Below are 5,578 nucleotides of genomic sequence, written 5' to 3'. Positions count from 1 at the left end.
ATTATGGCAAGGTCCAGAATGCCATTCCTGGGACCCATACTAGCAGACAGTGCCTATTTATTAATTAGAGGCCAAATAACCAGGCTAGTCCTGACCACCATTTCATCATCCCAAGGTCCTGCCCTAGCCCAAAACTACCTACCTGGACCCATAGCGCCCCCTGGTGACCACACCATGCCCGAGCACCCTGACCTACATTTGGGGCTCAGACCTACATCTGGTTCCCAGACCTTCATGGTGGGGCCTAATTGGCCCACCTGGGGCCCAGGCCACAAACGTGGAACACAGAGTTGTATCAGGGGAAGAGATCTCTACGTATAATACAAAAAACTATTCCTTAACCCAGATGCTCATGTGAGGTAGCAGACCGCCACGGAGGCTCAGACTTTCCTCTGGGCTTGAACTGCCCTCAGAGGACCCAGACCTCCACCTGGCGCTCACACCTACATCTGGGACCCAGATTGTCATGGCGGGGCTGAGAAGATTTTCCTGGGCACAGGCCTCAAACATAGATTCCAGACTTGTATCCTGGGTTTCAATTTGTAAGCAAGACCACCATTTCCATAACCCAGAGGTCCAGGAGGGGCCCAGTTGACCCTCCCTGGCCCCAAGGCCCTCCCAGGACCAAGACATCCGTCAGGGGCCAACATCTACCTCCTGGTCGCAGACTATTATGGTGAAGACCAGAAGGCCATTCCTGGGACCCAGACTAGCAGCCAGTGCCTATTCCTTAATTGGAGGCCAAATAACCAGGCTAGTCCAGACCACCCTTTTTAAAAATATATATATTTAACTGATTTTAGAGAGGCAGGGGGAAGGAGAGGGAGAGGGAGATAGAAACATCAATGATGCAAGGGAATCATTGATTGACTGCCTCCTGCATGTCCCTCACTGAGGATCAAGCCTGCAACCAGCATGTGCTCTGATCAGAAATCAAATCATGACGTTCTGATTCATACGTTGATGCTCAACCACTGAGCAACACTGGCCAGCCTCAGAGACCTGATTTTTTACCACACTAATTAAGTTGATCATAAATTTCACTGTAGATAAAAATACATTTTATGAGTTTATAAAAAGCATAATAAAAGTTAAGATTATTGATTGAGTGAGTCTACACCCTGGAAATATAACTTTTAAAGAGAGAGAATGATAGAGAGAGATGGGAAGAGGGATAGAAATAGATTCCGGAAAGACATACAAAGCTTTACAATTATTTCTAGGTTCGGGGCTACATAAAGGCTTTCTTAAGTACTATTTTTGGAGACTCTTATTATGAGTCAATTCTCTTCTCCAACCTGCTAGCTTCTTAGCATCTACTTGACTCTAGTTTGAATAAATGTATTTTCCCTAATTGTCTCTTGTCACCAACAGTATAAATAAATATGCCCCCATTTTATACAGACAAAACATACTACTTTGCATAACAATTCACATTAATTTTTACATAATCCACCTATGACCACTATTTTTTTCCTGCAAGAAAAGTGCTATTGGAAGCTTTGCAATCAGAGAGACCTTGCTCCACACACTTGGGGCAGTTCAGGCTGATCTCTGCACAGCAGTCCTTTCTGTGAGCCCCGGCAGAGCTCTTGGAAACCCCTATCTCACTCTCACTTTTGCAGGACTGGAGTCAGATCAGTCTGGCTTTCTCCAGTGTGAGTCAGGACCCATCCTCTGTGACTCCCACTATAGGAAACACATTGTAAAGTGCTGCAGGAGAAACTTCTGATCAAGCGTGGGGTCAGAAAATAGCCCACCCTCCCCATCACCATATGGAAACTTGCACAGTTCTCCAGAGAAACACGCGTCACCAACAAGCTCTCCTTTCTTGATTTGATATTATTTTTCAATCTGAGAACTGTTACCTGCTGTGTAACAGTTTACAAAGTTACTGTAGGTGCAGGGGGTGTATGTAGTCTCACATTCACTTTTGTCTCCTCAAAATATCTAAAACTGAGCCAAAAAGAGTTCCTTTCTAACATGGTTTCATAAGAATCTGACATGGAATCCAAATGATATGAACATAAACATTCTTTCAGAAGTCTCTGAAATTGTTGGATTACTCAAGCAATTTTAAAAATAAAAATAAAAATATTTTTCAGAAGGCATCCTTAAATATTAGCCCTGGGTTTTAGACACTTTCTTTTGTACCAATTAGGATTTTAAAATATCCAAATAAAGTATTTGAAAATAATTGAATGAAAGATTTATAAAGCAAAAACTTATGTACCTAAGAGGATGAGAGATCAGGGTAAGATTTGAGTAATCATCTTCCTCTTCTTATTAAAATTTGGCTAAGACTACCATAATAGCTTCTAGTGAAGTCTATGCTATGTAAAGTAATAATAAGTCTCCTAGTAGGGACACTGAAATAGTTAAACAGTAAAACTATACCCATTAAGATGTTTGATTTACCACATCTATAAAGGAAGTATAATCTGAATGAATAATGGAGGTTTTTACTTTTCAGATTCATAATCCCCTAAGTGAATTTCTTGAGGGCAGATTGTTTTAGAGTTCAGAAATGTGATGATTTTAGAAAAGTGGGAAAGTGCATAATCTGGTTTTTATATTATCCCTTGGAGGAGTGTGAGGCAGTCAGTATCTTCTAATCAAACACATTCATATTACTGCAATGAAATGTGTGACTATTCACAATAAATGGGAGAAATAAAGGCCATTAATAGATTCAGATTGGGTCATTTCTGGTTTTGCAATGGAATGTCATGAAATCTTTTACTATATGAGACTAGCTCATAAAACTACAGGTATAGAGTTGTAAACTCATACCACCTTGTTATAGAATACTTACCCAACTCACTGTAAAACACAGAACACTTAAGAGATACAGCAAATCTCAGAGCCATGTCAACAGAAAACGAAGTAATTCTCTGTAATAACTTGCACATTGGAAGGAATTCAAAGCTTGTTGTCAACAAAATAAAATAGACTCTTTCTCCTAAAGAGGATCTTAGACCAATGCATAGAAACTCCTAGGAATAAAATAGCAAGGGACACACACTAAGCAATAAACCAAATCTGGAAAACAATTTTCTTAACTGGTTTGGTAAATGGATTTCTTCAATTTTTCATGGAAGAAAAAAGAATGGAAATTAAAATCATTAAATTGTTCTATATGTTATAGTTTTAAGTGCATGAGAATGTTAAAGTTAACTCTAGTAACCAGCACAGTGTCCTCAATCTTTGGTGGGTGTTGAGCCAATCATTACTAAAGCCCAAGGTGAAGGATCTTTATATTTATTAGGATCATATATAATTTGTCTCAATACTTCAGCTAAACCTCTAATGCCATAGTATATATTGGGTCGGCAGCTAAGTAATTGCGGATTTTTTAAAGAAAATCAAAGACAATTTTTTCATGGAACTAAATAACTTTATTCTTTAATGTATTGCCCATTTTGATCAATGACCTTTTGCCATCTTTCAGGCAGCATCATAATCCCACGTTCAAAAAACTTCTGTTTTTTATTAGCAAAAAACTGAATCAGGTACGATTTGACATCATCATCATTATTGAAATTTTTACCATTCAAGGAGTTTTGTAAAGATCGAAACAAAAAGTAATCAGATGGTGCAAGGTCAGGACTATATGATGGATGTGGCAAAACATCCCAACCAAGCTCCATTAATTTTTGCCGAGTGACCAAAGATGTGTGTGGCCTTGCATTGTCATGATGGAATACAACACCTTTTCTATTTGTCAATTCGGGCCACTTTTCTTCAACTGCATTGTTTAATTTCATTAGTTGTTCAATGTAGACATCAGAATTGATCGTTCGGTTGGGTGGTAAGAGTTCAAAGTAGACAATTCCTTTGTAATCCCACCAAACTGATAACAAAACTTTCTTTTGATGAATCTCAGCTTTTGATGTTGTTTGAGTTGGTTCACCTGGCCTGCTCCACGATCTTTTCCGCTTGATATTGTTGTAAACAACCCATTTTTCATCGCCAGTTATCAGTCGTTTTAAAAATGGATCATTTTCATTACGTTTCTTTAGCAAATCGCAGCTGCTAATGCGTTGCGTTAACTGTGATTCTTTCAGTTCGTGAGGAACCCATGTATCGAGTTTTTGAACATAGCCAAGTTGTTTTAAGTGATTTTCAATGCATGTATGTGATATATGAAGCTTCTCTGCAATCTCACGTGTTGTACTGTGACAGTCCGAATTGATTATTGCTTTGATTAGGGCGTCATCAACTTCAACTGGACGACCAGAGCGTCTTTCATCTTTGAGTGAAAAATCACCAGAACGAAATTTGGCAAACCAATTTTGACACTGCCGTTCTTTTAAGGCTTCGTCACCATAAACAGCACATAACTTTTTATGAGCTTGTGATGCGTTTTTCCCTTGCGGAAATAAAAAAGCAAAATATGACGAAAATGTTCCTTTTGATTTTCCATTTTTCAACGAACGCCAAACAAAAACTACAAAACAGATCAAAAAACTTTTTTTACTGATTAACAGCTGAATAGCCAACTATCAAATACAAAATGTGTTTTACATTTGTACTACATCTGCAAACCTAAAAATTCAACTGAAGCCATATATGTGTGAAACCCGCAATTACTTAGTTGCCGACCCAATATATTTGGTGGGTATGTTTCTGTAATGAGTGCTGCCTATTGTTCTGACATGTATTTCCTATTTTATGTGCCTCCTATTTCATAGCACAAGATGTTACATAATATGTGGAGTTAGATAATTAATTAGCAATAGGGTAAATTAAATATATATATATATATATATATATATATATATATATATATATATATATATATACATAATTGGTTTTATTGATTTTTAGAGAGAGGGGAAGGAAGAAAAAGATTGAAACATTGACCAAAATCAACTGGCTGTCTCCTCTAAGCCCCCTACTGGGGATTTAAGCTTGCAACCTAGATATGTGCCCTGACCTGAAATCCAACCTTGACCTCTTAGCTTATGGGTCGATGCTCAACCACCTACCCACGCCTGCCAGGCAACAATAAGCTAATTTTTATCCTGCACAATTCCAAAAGAGATTGATGTTCAAAAAAAAAAAACACAGACAGATCTAAATGATGGACATTTAAAAAATGTGGAGAACAACAATATTAAATTTTCTCCAGGAACATATAAAGTAAAAATTTAACCATAAGCTTCCAAGTAATCACAACAAAAATGATGGAAATAGCTACCTGCTGTCAGTGAAATAAGGCCAGATCCATTGATAGAATTTTAAAATTTCACTTATTTCATAACATATGTTATGAATTTGGGCAGAAGAATTTTGCCTCTATCCCTTGAAATACCTATGAGCACTATATACAGATATAATTTTAGAAAGGTCCATGAGGTCCATGTAGATCTTAAGAATTCCTATCCTGTTTTTATTTTGCCAAAAAATTTTGGAAGTAAGGTTTAAAAAAATATATATATGAGATGCAGAGAGTTAGATCACTAGTCTAGATAGCAAATAAGGCTTGTTGGTTAACATTTTACTGCAGTATATGGAATTCCTATAAGACAAAGCCATGCTCCTTCAAGAAAGTGCTTTATTAGTGGTTATAACA

Source organism: Pipistrellus hanaki (assembly GCF_964339955.1).
Source record: "Pipistrellus hanaki genome assembly, chromosome: 9".
Taxonomy (NCBI): domain Eukaryota; kingdom Metazoa; phylum Chordata; class Mammalia; order Chiroptera; family Vespertilionidae; genus Pipistrellus; species Pipistrellus hanaki.
This window is presented reverse-complemented; position numbering follows the sequence as displayed.